An 18,678-nucleotide genomic window follows, 5' to 3' on the forward strand; every position below is an offset into this window, starting at 1 on the left:
GTGACATCACGATGCCCCTCAATTATTGCATATCCAGTGGGAAAAGGGGGAGCTTTAGAAGCACTACCATCAATGACCCAATCCAGGGCTCTGGGAATAGGAGTGTCTGGGAGTGTCTGAGGTGATGAAATGTAGTCAGGAAAAATCAAGGAAGTCAGGACAGGAATGGGGTTTGAGGGGATGAGAGAAGTGGTGGGGAGGAGAGTAACTGGGTTGAGAGAAGAGCAGGGATGAAAAGTTAACAGTGGGCTGGAGAAGGGTAGAGTGAAGAACAGTTTAAGTGGGTTAGGAAGGCTCAAGGCGGGTGCTTGTAGAAGAGCCTTTAGGATTTGAAACGGGGTCTCTAGGGAGGAAGTCTCTTGCAAGGGCTCATCTAGATTGCCTTTGGTAGCGTTTATGAAAGTTCAAAGAAACAGAACTATGGATTTTTCACTATGTGAAAGCAATAAGGTTATTCAAAGCATATATATGTTAGGTAGGAAGTCAGGAATTTAGCCTAGGTGTTTGTGAGACAGGCCTGAAGACCAGCACCTACTGTGGAAGCTCTTTGAAGTCCTGCTCAGACCCCAGACCCCGATAACCTCCCAGGGTGTCCCAGCCCTTCCCCCAAGGAAAGCTCCCAGGGGAATTCTCTCTGCTCAGGACCAAATGGGTTACTTGATTACATGGGGCAATAAAACCTTCTCAGATGCCCTAAGGGAAGCCTCCCTACTTTGCCAGCAAATCTGGTGAGGAATTTGCTAATTTTCACCCAACAAACCCTTCCACCTGGACTCTCCATCCTTTGTCCTGGAGGAGAGGGGGAGGAGGGTAAACAGACTCCCTTAAAAACCTAGGGAGTCTAAGCAGACTGTGAGCTCTGCCCTCTGCCTCTCTGCTGAGCCACCCACCTGGTCTGGCCAGGTGTAATCTCTCTACTCAACCATGTAACCTCACTCCCCCCCGCCAAGTCTGAGCAACTGGGCATTCTCTCGGGTCCTGTCTGGAGAGGTGCCTGTAAGGTGTCCGGCGCGTAACAGATCTTCCCAGGCAGATGAATCAATTAATTCACAGGCTTTAATTGGGGTTCCACTCCCGGGCGAGGTTCCCTGGTCCCAACAGAGCGAGGGCCAGGGCAGTCGCGCGTCAGAGATTGGGAGAGCTCCTTTTATAGATTCAGGGCGTGGGAGTTAAAGGTTGAGGTGGGTCTGATCCTCATTGGTTGACCTTTAGGCACCCGCAGGGACCTTGACAAGGACTTTCTTCCTGGGAAGTAGGCCTCTCCATTCCCGGAAGTGTAGGCCTTCCCTCCTAGCGGATCCCAAAGCTACCAGTGCCCATCCGTCCTTACGGATGTCCCTGCCCTAATAAACCTTGCTATTTTACCTCCCACTACTCTGTCTCACACCTGAATTCTTTCTTGTGCGAAGACAAGAACCCTGCATTTCTCCCGTAACACTTCCACGGCCTTCCCTCTGGTAACATAAATATTTGTAATAATCTTGCTGTTTCATTTTGAAATTATTTTTAATGCCGTTTCTCCTTTTAGCAGTTTCTACTTAATTGGTGATTTTCTTTGTCAAATTTCTAGGCATCTCCTGCAAGTTATTTCTTCCTCCTTGGTTCCGACTCTTGTGACCTAACATTAAAACTGTTTATCTTAGAAGCCTAAGGTCATAGGACACTTGATTCTTCTGTCTTTTCTTAATGTGTTTAATATTTTTCTTGTAATCAGACAATTCCTTCAGCTTTTGTTTCTAAGGATATTCTTCTATTAAAGGTTTACATGGGGCCGGTGCCATGGCTCACTTGGCTAATCCTCCACCTGCTGGCATCCCATATGGGTGCTGGGTTCTAGTCCAGGTTGCTCCTCTTCCAGTCCAGATCTCTGCTGTGGACCAGGAAGGCAATGGAGGATGGTCCAGGTGCTTGCGCCCCTGCACCCACATGGGAGACCAGGAGGAAGCACCTGTCTCCTGGCTTTGGATCTGCGCAGCGCCAGCTGCAGCGGCCATTTGGGGGGTGAACCAACAGAAGGAAGACCTTTTTCTCTGTCTTTCTCACTAACTCTATCTGTCAAATTAAAAAAAATATTTTCATGCTCTTAATAATATTTTTAGACAGGAAGATAGAAATTAGCCTATGTGTGTGAAAGCAGTCATGGGAAACAAAACATGTGCTCTGCAGAAGGAATGCAGCAGCCTTAGAAGCAGGCCTAGGAAAGCAGCCCAGTACTTTACACTACAAAACCCTGCCCCTCCAATAAAGGCACACCAGGAGAAACCTGTTTGCTTGGTGCAAAGGAGGTTACTGAGTCTGATAACATTACCTAATTTTGCACCTGGGAAATATTTTGTCCATGACTGGGGTGTGTGTGTGTGTGTGTGCAGAAACAGTGAGAAGTAGACACCCTGACACCCAACCCTTAGAAATCCCAGTTATTATTAAGTCTTCTCCTCACAGTCAACTTCATAGAGGCATCTGTGGAAATTTACAGTAGGGTTTTAAGAGAGCAGGGGAGCCCCAGGTCTCTGTTCTACCATTAGGCTGAGGCAGAGCTGAAGGACACAGGTGCTGGAAGGTTTGAGGACCACCAGGAGGAATCAGAGGACTTAAGCCTTGTCATCGATCTAGCAACAAGCCATGACATCTGAAACCAGAGACCCTCAACTCTTCCATGACTTCACCACACCAAAGTAATGGGGGAAAATGGATGAAGGAAGAAGGTTCCTGGAGTCATGTTTCACAAGGAATTTCCATGTGGACAGGCAGTGAGCAAAGCCAGATTTATTTACATGAGAAACCTCTTGCCACAGCAGCCACTAGGGGGTCTCCAAGAGAGGGAAATCTGAAAAATGGAGTGGAGTTTTTTAACTGCAATTTGGATGAGCAGAATAATAACAGCTAACAATCTATCAGAGGGACAGAATCATAATCTTGTCTAGCCTACTCTTGTTAAAACAAAAAACCTTGGGAACTATCCAATAGGCAAATTCTCGTGGTAAAACTAGGTTAGAAGGGTGGGATTGTTAACTTCCCTTCTGTTCTCATGAGAAAACTAGAAACTCAGAGGAGTGGGCAGTCCACTTCTGTCTTGCTAATACACAGGTTCTGGGGAGAAGCAAGTGTCTTTGCCCACTGTTATAAGGACTCCCCATTAGGTCATCTAGTCCTTACACCAGCACACCCTTCCTTAAAACCTCTTTATAAGCCCTCAAATGCCCTCCTCCAACTGAATGGTACTCCTGTAACCACAATAAATGCATTTTTCCTTTTCAAATGTTTACCTTAATGAAGGCACCCTCTGTTGCTGTAATCTAGTGAGTAATATTTGCATAAGAATTTCAGAAGCCATCTAAAAAAGGAGATGATTAGGAATGTCAGGCTTTTGCCCCAACTGACAAAGAACAACCCCCCCCCCCCCAACAACTGAGGCAGAAAGCCCCTGGGGTGACACCCTGGCCTCCTCTGACTGGGTAGTGGGCTGTGCCTCAGAACAAAGCCTGAAAATCTGCATAATTGTCAATTGAATAGACTCATTGTTTTATTTGAATCCTCACCCTCCAATTACCCTGTCTCTTTAAAAATCCTCTGTACTGCGTGGTTTGGTAGAAAAGCACCTGTTTGGATTGAGAGAAACTTATTTTTCTTTCCCCAAGGCTGTTGCTGCCTTCTTGCAATAAACCTTTTCCTCTGGCCAGGCCTCATCTTTGGTGAATTGAAGCGGCGAGCATCAAGAGCTGGATTGTTCACTCAATAACCACATTGGTGAGCGATCCAGAAGCTGGGTGTATTCTTCCAGTGGCCTGACCCTCTCACACTGGTAAGGAGGGCAATGGCCACTTGTACTCCCTCCCCAGAGCTGCTTGTGAGCTAACCTGGTGGCTGGGACTTGGGACATCCAGCAGCTGCTGAGAGCACTTTCTCTCTGGGACTTTCTTTTCTCTTCCTGCTGCGCATTAGCTACCTATTAGCATAATGGCTTCCATTTGTGTACAGAGTCAACAGCTCTGAGACTGAAATTTCTGTCTCTGCTCTTTGGGTTCATGGAATTTGGACCTGGCTTAGGTCATTTTTTTGTGGTACTGGTTTGTGTGAAATTGGAGAAGACCCCATAAAATCCACACTAAATTGTGGCCCCTTAAAGTTCCCTAGAAATGCTATCCGGGGTGCCACATGTACTACTGGAATTTGGGGTGCCATATGATTTCACCATGGGCTTATTACTAAATCCTTGATATTAATAAGCCCAAGAGGGTTCTTGCCTAATATTTAGAGAAGAATTCTAAATACGGGTACAGATAAACGAGGCAGCATGGTACGTTTTAAGCTTTTATTTAGTGAGAAAGATGCATAGGAGAGTGAGAGCTTTATTTAGGGGAGAGAGGTGAATAGGGGTTCATACCAAGCACCAGGAACCAGCCACATGAATGAGCATTAGGCCTGGAAGCCTAGAACACATGGCCTGAAGGCCTTGTGCCCTGGAGGTGCAGGGCTACAGCAAGCCCTGTCCTGGCAAGAGGCCAGAGAAGAAGAGCAGGCGCGGCTACACCATGGCTGGGCTTTTAACCCACTTCCAAAGGGGAGTGGTTAATTAACCTGATTGGCTGGTGGGCACCCAGGTGTGGGCAGGTAGGGGAATGAGGCCACACAGGGGCATGGCAAAGGCATCAGGTAGGGGCATGCGGCCACCAAGGGCGTGGCAAAGGCGTGGTCTTCTAGCTCACAAACCTAATCTATTTTAACCTGTATGCCTGCCTGCTTCATGTGGGAGACAAGATTCTAATTTTTGCCTCAGCCCCTCTGTGAGGAAGATTTGGATATGGTTTGGAAGAGTGCTCATTGGGTGAAATACGAGTGGTTCAATTTAATTTCCATCCAAAAGCACCTTGAGTTGCGTTGTGACTGAGCAGCTACAGTTACAATCCTATTACTAAGAAGAAAAGTGGTGTTCTATTGTAATACTGCCTCCTCCTGGTCTCCCATGCTGGTGCAGGGCCCAAGCACTTAGGCCATCCTCCACTGCCCTCCTGGGCCACAGCAGAGAGTTGGACTGGAAGAGGAGCAACTGGGACTAGAACCCGGTGCCCATATGGGGTGCCGGCGCCGGGCCCCAAATGAATAAAATCTTTAAAAAAAAAGATAAATATCTTTCCCCAAGATGCCAGCTTCTAGAAATAAGCTTTTTCCTCTTGCCAACATTCATTTCTGTTGAATTGGCATCCCACGTGGTGAGCCATAAGGGCCTGATTATTTGTCAGGTAATGGAGTTAAAAGATTTAAAAACTGTTGCAGCGATTTCTATATTTTTCTGTCTCATAACATATGCTATGCCTTATATACATGTACCTGTAGTATGTTTAAAAGTTTGTTGTGCTTATTTGTGTTAAAATCAAAATATAATTTTTCAGCTAAGCACAAACAATATATGAAAGTGATGCAATGTTCTTTGCTTTCTATGAAGTTCAATTTTAAAGTTGTTCTTTGGCAAGATCATAACCTAAGAATAACCATACTTATCTAATATTTTAGTTTTTCAGGCAATCTAAGTATAAATGCTCAAAATGAATTGGTGATCTTTGCTTTCTCTGCACTTTGCTGTGGCACCTTGTGCATCATCATGTCCTTGCAACCTAAGAGTGTCTCCCTCTCATCATCTGCCTGAGAAATGGACTCAAGTATGCAGTGACTGGAGAGGAGGTAAAGAACTGTATGCAGTGCTTGATCAGAATCAGCAACCAGGTTCAAAAACTGATGTTGCATACCTTGCTGCATTCGTGGATACATGTGAGATGGAGCAAACATTGGCTAGCATCAAGAAGACAGGTGAGCATTTCTGCCTCATCCTTGACACCAAGGGGCCATTTTGCTGATCACTACATCACAGCAGAAGGCATATGGTGGCAGACATGAGCAGGAGGTGGTATACAAACTGAACTACAAGCTGTGCAAGGTGAGGAGGATGACTGGGTACAAAGGGAATCCCACCCCTGATGGCTCATGATGCTTGTGCCATGCACAACCCAGATCATCTCCTCAAGGTGATCATGGGATGGATTCCTGATTTGGGGACCCTATCCAATTTGACATGAGGTAATGAACCTCAGGTTTTCCTGCCAGGGATAAGAGCATCTCTGACTTACAGTGGCTACAGAGAGATAAAGCAGTGTAGCAGCTAGAGAGACCAAGAACTACTCTGCAGTAGGATGACTTTTTTTTTTCTCCAATAAATGATAAATGCTCATAAAAATAAAAAATGAATTGCTAAGTGTAAAAGATAGATTTTTCTAAATACATGTACTCTTGGCTTAAAATATATAGAAGGGATTGGGTCTTTTGGTAAATGTTTTCATAAGTTGTTAATACACAGCTGTTCAAAATTACTTGCTAAGTTATCACTAAACAATAAGTTACCTGCAAGATGGCAGCGTCAAAATGAAGCCTTTGGTAGGGGTGGTATATGTGCCTTTAACAGATAAAAACAATGGTCTAGGTGGGAGTGATTTTATTTTCTGCTCTTTTCTTCCACATGTGCAGGGAATGAACTCTAAGACCATCAGCTTGACCAGCCCATGATATTTCAGTGGATTGTTCATCTCAGGCCTTAAAGCTTTTTGATGCTGTTTGGAAACCAACAGCATCACAGCTCACTTGGACTTCATCACACTGTTATTTTCAGCATGAAAATGTGTGGTTTGGTAGGGGTTTCTTATTCCTCAAAGAGGCAGAGAGCCTGACTGGCAGAGGAAGGCTGCAGAATAGGAATGTGTGTGTTACTTCTTTCACATGCCCACAGTTTACTTTAAAATAGGAAAATAGGGCTTCTTCAAAATGGAAAATTTTAGTTTATGACTGATTTTGAGGAGTGGCTTTCCTTTTCATGGACACTTAATTTTGTTCTGATGTTAATATATCAAATTTCTTCTGTGTATCAGATAACACCACCATTCACAAGTTAAGATTCTTGGTATTTGGCTATCTGTTAGATGCTACTAAGAAAGTAGAGATGAGCTTTCTTTTTAAAGCTTTTGAGGTGGTGTCACAGAATAGCATGTTGTAGATACAGTCAACTGCTTTGTTACCTTCCAAGTAGGCATCTGTAAGTACTGAAACTTAAGATGGCAGGTGATGTCCTGTAGACACTGCTGTTCAGATTGGACATAACTGACAGAGTTCATTCTTTCTCTCTAAAAGTGATAGGGGATTTGTAGCTTAGGGTTTTTTGGTTTGTTTAATTTGCTAATAATGTATATGAATTTAACATTCTGTGTAAACTGTCTTTGTTACTGCACAGTTTATGCAGTGCTGCTTTGCCGAATAAAAGTTCAAAGTAAAAAAAATCAAGTTATCAAGGATAAGAAATATTTTTTTAAGATTTATTTATTTAAGTATTTGCAAAGCAGAATAACAGAGAGAGAGAGAGAGAGAGAGAGAGAGAGAGGTCAGTCCTCCATCCACAGATTCACTCCCCAGAGGGCTGCAATGGCTGGATTTTGCTAATCTGAAGCCAAGAGCCAGGACCCTCATTCAAGTCTCCCACATGGGTGCAGAGGCCAAAGGATTTGTGCCATCCTCCACTGCTTTTCTAGGGCATTTTGAACCAGTGCTCTTACGAAATGCCAGCACTGCAGGTGGAGGTTTAACCTACTATGCCACAGTGCTGGCCCCAATAAAAATAATTCTAAATCAACATACCAAAATTTAGAATTCTTTAAAGTTTTACTTATGTATTTGAAAGGCTGAGTTAGAGAGGTAGACAGAGACAGACATCTTCCATCTACTGGTTCAATCCCAGACGTCTGCAGCAAGCAAGCACTGGGCCAGACTGAAGGCAGGAGCCTGGAGCACCATTCAGGTCTCCTACATCTGTGGCAGGGATCTAAACACTTGTGCATTTTCCTCTGCTCTTCCCTGGCCATTAGCAGGGAGCTTGATCTGAAGTAGAGCAGCTGTGACATGTGACCATATGGATGCCAGCATCACAGGTGGTGGCCTTACCCACAACATCACTATTCCAGCCCTGACATTAAAAATGTTCAAGGTACAGTCAGCATCATAGGTGAAGTGCAGTCTATCATACCTGCATCCCATAAGAGTGCTTCTTTGAGTCCAGACTGCTGCACTTCTAATCCAGCACCCTGCGAATGTGCCTGGGATAGCAGAAGATGGCTCAAGTGCTGGGACCCCTGCCACACATGTGGGAGAACCACATGGACTTCCCTGGCTTCTGGCTTCTTCAATCTGTCCCAGCTCTGGCTGTTGCAGTCAGTTGGGAAGTGATCCAGATGATCACTTTCTCATTGTCTTTATTTTTTTGGAATTCTTTCAAATAAATAAAACTAGGGTTTATACCCTACATTAAGTTAGTAAATTTTTTTACAAAAATATAAATATTAATGATTTTTGCAAGAGGATTTTCATGTTTGATTTTAAAGTCTAATAACTTTCTACAACACATTTATGTATTTGAAAGGAAGAGATACAAAGAGAGAAAGAGGGAAAGAAAGAGATCTTCCATCCAATGACACTACCCAAATGACTGGGGGTTGGGTCAGGCAGGAGCCAGTAGGCAGGAGCCAGGAGCTTCTTCTGGGTCTCCCATACAGGTTCAGGGGCTCAAGTACCACATTTCTCTGCTTTGCCCAGGTGCATTAGTAAAGAGCTGGATTGGAAGTGGAGCAGCTGGGATTCAACTGAGCTGGTACCCATATAAGATGCTGGCACTGAGGTGGAGGCTTGACCTTCTATGCCACAGTGCCTGCCCCAGTCTAATAACTTTTAAAAATTTTGAGAGAGGTAGAGAGAGGGAGAGAGAGTGAAATGTCTTCCATCTACTAGTTCACTCTTCAAATACCCACAATGGCTGGAGCTGAGCCAATCCAGAACAGGAGGCAGGAGCTTCTTGCAGATCCCCCATGCTCAAGCACACCTTGCACTGCTTAGGATTAGCCTACAATGCCCTCTAAATAACATTTTCAACCATCTAATCAACTGCAACTTCTTGTTTTTTATTTTTCTTATTTATTTGACAGAGTTAGACAGTGAGAGACAGAAAGGTCTTCCTTCCATTGCTTCACCCCCAAGTGGCTGCTACAGCCAGTGCTGTGCGGATCCGAAGCCAGGAGCCAGGTGTTTCCTCCCTGTCTCCCAGGTCTCCCATGTGGGTGCAGGGGTCCACACACTTGGGCCATCCTCCACTGCCTTCCTGGGCCACAGAAGAGAGCTGGACTGGAAGAGGAGCAACTGGGACTATACCCAGCACCCATATGGGTTGCCAGCACTCAAAGTGGAGGGTTAACCAAGTGAGCCACCAACTGCTTTTCTAGGATTAGACTACTACGCTATAGTGCCTGGCCCCTCTAATAACATTTCAACCCTCTCCTCAACTGCAATTTTTTAAAATTTCCATTTGATTGACTCCTTTCCAACAACTAGCCATCTCTTATAAGCTGTTTTCTCCTCCTTTATTGTTTAGTTATGGCCTGTCATGAGAAATGCTTGTCTTTACAGCTGATATTGTGGCACAGCAGGTTAAGATGCTGCCTGTGATGGCAGCAACCCATATGGGCACTGGTTTGATTCCTCGTGGCCCACTTCTGATTCATCTCCTAGCTAATGCACCTGGGAAAACAGGAGAGGATGGCCCAAGTCCTTGGGACCCTGCACCCATGTGGGACTCCTGGATGAGTCTCCTGGAAGTGGCTTCTGCCTGGCCCAGTTCTGGTTGTAGTGGCCATTTGGCTAATGAACTAGCAGATGGAAGATCTTTCTTTCTCTCTCTGTTCTCTCTCTGTAACTCTACCTTTGAAATTAATTAGTCTTAAAGAGAAATGTTTATCTTAGAAGACTAGGATACTAAGAGTACCTAATTTTTTTTTAAAGATTTTTTCATTTGTAAGCCAGAGTTCACAAAGAGAGAGAAGAGACAGAGATCTTTGGTCTACTGGTTCATTCCCCAGATGACCACAATGGCTGGACCTGAGCCACAATGGCCAGGAGCCAGGAGCTTCTTCTGGGTTTCACACATGGGTGGCAGGGGCCCAAGGACTTGGCCATTTTTCATTATTTTCCTTGGCACATTAGCAGGGATCTGGATCTGAAATGGAATAATCAGGACTGGACAAGTGCCCATGTAGGATGGGATGCCTGTGTCACAGGGGACACAGGCTTTACACAACATGCCACAACACTGGCCACTATACTTGACTTTTCTAGATGTATTTAAACTGTTCTATGGATTTTTATGCTTTTGTTTCTAAGATATGTTATTGTCTTTTTTTGTTAAAGATTTATGTATTTATTTGAAAGGCAGAGTTACAGAGAGGCAGAGAGAGAGTTAGAGAGAGGTCTTCCATCTACTGGTTCACTCCCCAAAAGGCTGCAATGGCTGGAGTTATGCCAATCTGAAGCCAGGAGCCAGGAACATCTTCCTTTGGGTCTCCAACACTAGTGCAGAGAGGCCAACTACTTGGGCCATCTACTGCTTTTCCAGGCCATAGCAGAGAGCTGGATCAGAAGTAGAGCAGTCAGGACTTAAACTGACCCCCTATGGGATGCCAGTACTGCAGGCAGTGGCTTTACCTGCAGTGCCAAAGCACCGGCCTCAGGTGTACTTGTTTCTAAGTGTTCTCATTCTTTTATAAGGTTGAATGCTTACAGCCTCCACACATACTATTTCAGTGTCTAAGTTTGGGTACCCTTCCATTAGGTTTAACTTCTAAGTTATCTGGGGGAACTTCCCACTAGAAGAAGCACAGTACAAAAGGATTTTCTTTATCTTTTGGTAACTAATTACATGAGGGAAAGAAATTTTGTGTTTTGTCAAGATAATCTCATGTATTTTCTATCTTTGGGTTTAGAAAACTGAATGTTAAGAGTTGATTTTTAATATCTTTTAAGTGTATATTTCTAGTAATCAATTATTAAATATACTTAATATGTAAAATATATTTAAACATAATTTGACTCTATATAAGTGAATGATTATTGTCTCATAATGATCAGAGATCCTATGTTAACCAAGTATTTTTAAATTTTTGATATCTTTGACATTTTTTTTTCAAAATCAAAGTTCTAAATTAACTGCTTTGACCTTGATTTCTTTGTGGATCCCTGGAAATCAACAAAAGATGTAGTTTTCAACTTGCAGAGATGATGGCTAATTAGGCTCACTTTACATGAAAAGTATTATCTAGTTGCAATATCATAAATTTTAGGTTGTTACATTGATATAGAAATGTTATTGATGTAAGTTTTCCAGGGGTTATGAAACATTGAGAAGTCCAATGGTGAAATATTACAAGCTGCTGTTATTAAAAAAGGGGAGGAGGGTTCCTTGGGTACTTTAGAAGAATTTTGAAATTGCTCCAGTGCTATCAATGACTGAAATGATGAACTGGTTTGTAAGATACTGCTGTGCTCTTTCAAATCCTGTGGGCATCTCCTTTGCTAAATTACTTTAAAAATTTCAATTGTGATGATTTTGTCTTTGTCATTCACTGTTCTAGTTCTTCTCCAGGAAGATTTATATTTATAAGACCATTAAAATTAATTATAAATATGGGGTTCTTATGGAAGATCAATGGGGTAACCATGAATTTCTAGAATTCTGAAAAATAAAACAGAATTGTGAAACTGCTAATGGAGATCAAAAGAGAAAAAGTAATCATAGGAGAGTCAATGAACTGGTGAAATTTGTGGGTTTTTTATGTCTTAGTTAAAACATTGTTCTATTCTTTAAAATGATTTATTTATTTATTTGAAAAGCAGTATTACAGAGAGGCATGGGTAGAGAGGTTTTCCATCCACTGGTTCACTCCCCAAATGGCCATAATGGCCTGGGCTGGGCCAATCCGAAGCCAGTAGCCAGCAGCTTCTTCAGGGTCTCCCACATGGGTGCAGAGGCCCAAGGGCTTCAGCCATCTTCTACTGCTTTTCCAGACCACCCCAGAGAGTTGGATCAGAAGTGGAGCAGCCAGGACTTGATTTGAATCAGTGGCCATATGTGATGCCAGCACTGAAGGGGGAGGTTTATTTAACATTTTATGCCACAATGAGGGCAACCTCTAATAACATTTTCAATCATCTTCTGAACTGCAGCTTTTTAAAATTTCCATTTGATTGACTCCTTTCAAATTTCTAGTCATCTCCTGTAAGCTATTTTCTCTTCCTTTATTGTGGCCTGAGTTAGAAATGCTTATCTTTATGACATTGTGGCATAGCAGGTTAAGCTGCTGCCAGTGACAGCAGCAACTGAAATGGGCACTGGTCTGATTCCTCGTGGCCCAATTCTGATCCATCTCCTAGCTAATGCACCTGGGAAAGCAGGAGAGGATGGCCCAAGTCCTTGGGTCTCTGTAGCCCTGTAGGAGACAAGGATGAAGCTTCTATCTGTGGCTTCAGCCTGGCCCATCCCTGTAGTGGTGGCCACTGGGGAAGTGAACCAACAGATGGAAGGTCTCTTTGTTTTCTCTTTCTGTAACTCTGCCTTTAAAATAAATAAATAAATGTTAAAAATGTTAATAAAAAATGTTAAAAAGTTTACCTTGGAAGCCTAGGATAATAAGAGGGCTTGATTATTTACATCTGGGTAGCTTCATATCACGGTGCAGAGGCTGTAGGCTCTTGGTGGGAGAAGCATGCATCCCTTGCTATGTGCCAGAATCACAGCACTGTGTCTTTCCTACACAAAGTGGGGAGCACCACACATTCCTTTCTCCACCCTACTCCACTCTTTGTTTCTTCTGCCTTTTTTGGCTCCAGTTTTCTCTGCCTTTTTTTTTTTTTTTTTAGTTTCTTCAGGTAGAATTGTAGATAATTGATTTCATATCTTATTATGAAATACAGATCTTTACAGCTATTTCCTCCCAAGCCTTGCTTTGCATTTTTCCATTAATTTGTGGTGTACTTTGATTCTAATCATCTTATTTCTGAATTTCCCATGTGGTTTCTTCAATAACTCACTGTCCATTTGGGAATATGATTCTTATTTATTACAAGTTTGAAGAATTCTCTAATATCCTTCTGGTTTTGGTTTCCAGAGTTGTAAATATTTTATTTTTTTTTATTTGAGGAACTAAGAAACAGAGCAAAAGGGAGAGAGAAGCACAGGGATCTCCTATCAACTGGCTTTCTCCAGCTACCGCAATACCTGGACGCCACTAGCCTAAGGCCTAGCACTTAGAACTCAAGCCAGGTTTGTACCATGGATAACAGGGCTCCAGATACTTGGCTCATTCTTGGCTCTTTTTCTTTTAGAAAGCTTTCATTTAATGAATACACATTTCATAGGTACAGCTTTAGGAATATAGCAGTTCTTCCCCCCTTCCCACCCTCCCATCCTCACTCCTGTCCCACCTTCTACTCCCTCTGCTATCCCATTCTTCATAAAGATTCATTTTCAATTATATTTATATACAGAAGGCCAACTCTATACTAAGTAAAGATTTCAACAGTTTGCAGAGACACACAATGTCTAAAGTACTTTTGAAGATGAGTTTTACTGTTAATTCTCATAGCACAACTCTTTAAGGACAGAGGTCCTACATAGGGAGTAAGTACACAGTGACTCCTATTGTTGATTTAACAATTGACACTTATTTATGGTGTCAATGATCACCTGAGGCTCTTGTCATGAGCTGCCAAGGCTATGGAAGCCTTTTGAGTCCACAAACTCTGTTAGTATGTAGACAGGGCCATAAAAAAAAGTGGAAAGTTCTCTCTAGCCTTCTGAAAAAGGTACCTCCTTTGATGTCCTCTTCTTTCCACTGGGGTCTCACTCACAGAGATCATTTATGTAGATTTTTTTTTTTTTTTTTTTTGCTACAGTTCTTGGCTTTCCATGCCTAAAATGCTCTCATGGGATTTTTAGCTAGATCCAAAGGACTTAAAACTGATTCTGATGTCAATGTGCTGTTTAGGGCATTTGTCATTCTATAAGTCTGCTGTGTGGCCTGCTTCCCATGTTGGATCATTCTCTCCTTTTTAATTCTATTGTTATTAGTATACACTTGATCTTATTTATGTGATCCCTTTGAGCCTATCTATATGAACAGTTACACATTTGTTTTTTTAAGAATTTATTTTTCTATTTAAAAGTCAGTTACACACAGAGAGAAAGAGAGGCAGAGAGAGAGAGAGAGGTCTTCTATCCAATGGTTCACTCCCCAGTTGGCTGCAACAGCTAGAGCTCTGCCGATCCAGAGCCAGGAGCTTCTTCCAGGTCCCCCACATAGGTGCAGGGGCCCAAAGACTTGGGCCATCTTCTATTGCTTTTCCAGGGCACAACAGAGCTAGATTGGAAGTGGAGCGATCGGGATTCAAACCGGTGCCCATATGGGATGCCGGCACTGGAGGTGGGACTTGAAGTGGTGCCCTTGTGGAATTCCAACACTGCAGGTGGATGGCTTTACCCTCTAAGCCATGGCCCCAGCCCCTTCTATATGTATTGTTTTCATCATTCAGCTTTTGAACTCTTTGTATCCTTTTTTTTTGGGGGGGGGGGCACTGCTGTGTTAAACAAAGATAAACTGCAGCTTACAGCACTGGCATCCCATACAGGCCCAGGTTCAAGTCCCAGCTGCACCATTTCCCATCCAGCTCCTGGCTAATGTACCTGGAAATGCAACAGAAGATGACCCAAGTACTTGGACACCTGCACCCACATGTGACACCCAGAATAAGCCCCTGCCTCCTGGCTTTGAATTGGCACAGCTCTGTGTTGCAGCCATCTGGAGAGTGAACCAGTAGATGGAAGATCTATATCTCTTCTCTCCAACTCTGCCTTTCAATTTAACAAATCTTTAAGATTCATTTTTGTCCTGTGAAATCATTAAACATTTCTCTTTATATTAATACACATTGTATTGTTCCTAGCTTTTTTAGTGTAGCCTGGTAATCTTTGCCTTTTTAAACTATTCAACTGAGAAATAGCTGTAGATATCTGTGGGGTACAATGTGATCATCCGATGAGTGTTAATTCTGGAATTGTCTAATCAGAATAATTCATCACTTCCTACACTATATGGTGAGTACTTTCAAAAGCCTCTCTTAACTTGAAATACAGCATTGTAGTTCCATGCTTTGCAGTATAGCTGTAGACTCATTTCTCCTGTCCACTGGAAACTTTGTACCCCATGACCAATGTATCCCCTTTGTCCTTAATCCACCATTTCTCCCCCTCACTCGCTGGTAACCACAATTCTTCTCGACTGACATGCATTTCACAGGTATACTCTGGTTGGCCCCAAACTGGGGACAGGGAGGTCGGGGCTTAGTCTCTACCCTTGGCCCAGGCAAGCACCCACAGGGCCCACTGGAGTGGTGGTGCTCTGCTATCCATGTCCCCTCCCCCAGCTGTGATCAGGTGCCTACAGCTGCTATTCTCCTATTGGAGCTCCCTCCCACAGGCATGGCTGGGCACCGAGCTGCGGCCTAGGCAAGCCATTGCAGGGTGGGCATGGATCATGGATGGATGAGGGTGATGGCTGAGGGTGTGTAGTGCAGAAAGATGAAGATGGTTAGGAATCATGGGAAGCCAGCCCTTACCATGTTACCATTTTTCCTTTTAATAAATTTTGGGAAATTATTAAAATCCCTTAACTGTCCCACCACTCTGGTAGGTAGATTTGCAACTTTTACAGACTGCCACTATTTCTAAGGTATGCTACCTAGATAGAATGTTGGGAGTTCTCTCATCTCATCTTAACTCTCACATTATGCTATACATAGCACCCATGCTGGGTTAGGTCTTGGAATTCTTGGTAATAAAGAAGCAATAGGACTCAGAATACTGACTCAAAAATCTAGAAAAGTGAAATATTTAAAAATCTGAACATTGCCAACCAAGGCTGCCTGATCACTCTGCAAAAGCCCACAACAGCCAGGGTTCTATCTATGAAAGCCAGGAGGTAGGGACTCCATGTTGGTTTCCATGCAGATGGCAGAAATCCAAGTTTTTGAGCCATGATCTGTTGACTCAAAAGAACACTTGGGGCCAGTGCTGTGGTGTGGGTAAAGTCACCACCTGCAGTGCCAGCAATCCATATGGGCATCATTTTGAGTTCTGGCTGCCCAATTGCAATCCAGCTCTCTGTTATGGCCTGAGAAAGTAGAAGATGGTCCAAGTCCTTTGGCCCTTGCACCTGTGTGGGAGACCTGGAAGAAGCTCCTGGCTCCTGGTTTTGGATCAGTGTAGCTCTAGCCATTGCAGCCACCTGGGGAGTGAACCAGCAGATGGAAGACCTCTCTCTGTCTCTGTGTCTCTGTAACTATGCGTTTCAAATCAATAACTAAAACTTTCAAAAAAATAACTTTAAAAATTTTAAGTACTTACAGTAAGTTGGTTTGGAGGTGTGGAATAGCCAGGACACACACCAAGCACTCTGATATATATGTGGTATGTCCAGAGAAGTAGCTTAACCTAGTGTATCATGATGCCTACTCTTCCAATGTCTGGTTTGTGCAGCCTGTGACCTAGGCCCTATGTGTCCAACAGGAAGTCTCAGGATTCTCCATATGATTATTGTACAAGAAGGCAAACTCCCAAAGGTAAAATACTTTTCAAATTATGTTGGTATCATATATACTGTTGTCTCATGGGCTAGAACAAAAGTGAACTGGAAAATGTCAGGGGTCCCTGTGGAGAAGAATTATATCAAGGTTTGTATACAGAGAGGCTTGTCATAGAACATTTAAGAAAGCTGTAATAGATATATTATGTCAATTTTTCCTATACATAAGATTGTGGCCAAAAACTAATTTTTAAGCTGTATACTTTAATGAAATTTTAGATACATAAAAGCAAGAGATGTTGTAAGGGAAACAGTTAGTATGGCCTGAGTAATTTTCTGTGTAATATAGATACTAATGAAAGCAGGTTTCTTTTTGGTGTACTGCTAATTAATTGGACAATCCTGATGAATACTATAAATTATTTAGGCAGTGACATTGATTTTTTTATGATTTATTTATGTATTTGAGAGGCTGTTACAGAGAGACAGAGGCAGAAAGAGAGATGGTCTTCCATCTGCTGATCACTCCCCAAATGGCCTCATTGGCTGAGGCTGGGCCAATCTGAAGCCAGGAGCCTGGAGATTTTTCCAAGTCTCCCATGTTGGTGCAAGGGACCCAAGGACTTGGGTCTTCTCTTCTTTTTTTTTTTTTTTTTTTTTTTTTTAATTTGACAGGTAGAGTTATAGACTGTGAGAGAGAGAGAGACAAAGAGAAAGGTCTTCCTTCCATTGATTCACCCCGCAAATGGCCACCATAGCTGGAACTCTGCCAATCCGAAGACAGGAGCCAGGTGACCCTTTCTGGTCTCCCACATGGGTGCAGGGACCCAAGTACCTGGGCCATCCACTGCCCTCCCAGGCCATAGCAGAGAGCTGTACTGGAAGAGAAGCAACCGGGACTAGAACCAGTGCCCATGTGGGATGCCAGTCCCGCAGGCAGAGGATTAACCCAGTGTGCCACAGTGCTGGCCCCAGGACTTGGGTTTTCATCCACTGCTTTCCCAGTCCATATAAGAGAGCTAGATCAGAAGTGGAGCAGGTGTACTGGAATTGGTGCCCATATGAGATGCCCACACTGCAGCAGGAAGCTTTACCCACTACTCCACAGTGATGGCCCTGGCACTGATGTTTTTTACAGAATTGGTAACAAATTAATATTTATTTAGCCCAACAAAAATATTAACCTGACTGATTGGTAGAGTTGTGTGTGCTCTTTCAGGGTCTTTTCTGCTCTTCCCATGTGTAAAGCCTATATTCCCCCATAGGGAGGGTAGTTTATTTTTGTTGCCCAGCTTATATGCCCATTTGTCTATATGCATTTCCTTCATGATATTGCTAGCACAGTAGACTTTAGGAAGAATCTAGACTATTTGTCTCACCACTCTCTCTGAATAATTTCTCTTCTCTTTCAGATAAGATCCTGGAGACATCTACATGTACCTGAGACAAACAAAAATGAATTTATTGCCAGTAAGTTATTTATTCCTCAGCTTCTTTCATATTTTATTTTATTTTATTTTATTTTATTTTTTTGACAGGGAGAGTTAGACAGTGAGAGACAGAGAGAAAAGTTTTCCTTCCGTTGCTTCACCCCCGAAATGGCCACTACAGCTGGTGCCCCAGCTCCAGTTCTTTGTGACCATTTTGAGAGTGAACCAGTGGGTGGAAGACTTCTCTGTTTCTCCCTCTCTGTAACTCTACTAAGAAGGAGAAGAAGAAGAAAAACATGCAGAACACAAACTGGTGCCCGTATGTGATGGTGGCACCATAAGTGGACATATAGCATACTATGCTACAACACTGGCACTGAGAGAGAGACTGTGACTTTCAGTCAACTGATTTACACTCCAAACACCCACAGCAGGCAGGGCTGAGACAGGGTCATAGGTGAGAACCAGGAATGTAGTCCTGGCCTCTCACTTGAGTTGAGAAGCCTACATTCTAGAGTTGTCAACATTGACTTCTAGTGTCTAGATTTGCAAAATCTAAAATTAGGAGCCAGCCCTGAAAGCACAGCTGAAAATGCTGCTGTGGGACCAGGGCATTAGGCTAAATGACTCTTTTCCCTTGCCATGGTAGAAACTGCTACACGCCTTCTCCTGGAAGTTAACCTGTTTGTATCATGACATCACTGAAAGTTTCTTCTCTTTTTACTGGTGTCCTATTGATTGCATTCTGCAATTCACCT

The 18,678-nt window shown here is 43.2% G+C and overlaps 1 long non-coding RNA gene across 2 annotated transcripts; it reads left to right on the plus strand.

The window, feature by feature from the left end:
• The first annotated feature begins 883 nt into the window (after positions 1–883).
• On the plus strand, positions 884–17,960 carry LOC149123273 (uncharacterized). 2 transcript variants are annotated; one of them, XR_016218610.1, is made up of 4 exons: positions 884–1,457; positions 5,512–5,805; positions 13,052–13,174; positions 17,903–17,960. It is a non-coding gene; the product is annotated as an uncharacterized LOC149123273 (long non-coding RNA). The 2 variants fall into 2 exon arrangements; XR_016218609.1 differs by lacking the exons at positions 13,052–13,174; positions 17,903–17,960 and adding an exon at positions 6,517–7,398 and having other exon boundaries at positions 891–1,457.
• The last annotated feature ends 718 nt before the right edge of the window (positions 17,961–18,678 follow it).

This window comes from Oryctolagus cuniculus, chromosome 12 (assembly GCF_051225735.1).
Source record: "Oryctolagus cuniculus isolate XC-2025 breed Fujian yellow rabbit chromosome 12, ASM5122573v1, whole genome shotgun sequence".
Classification (NCBI taxonomy): domain Eukaryota; kingdom Metazoa; phylum Chordata; class Mammalia; order Lagomorpha; family Leporidae; genus Oryctolagus; species Oryctolagus cuniculus.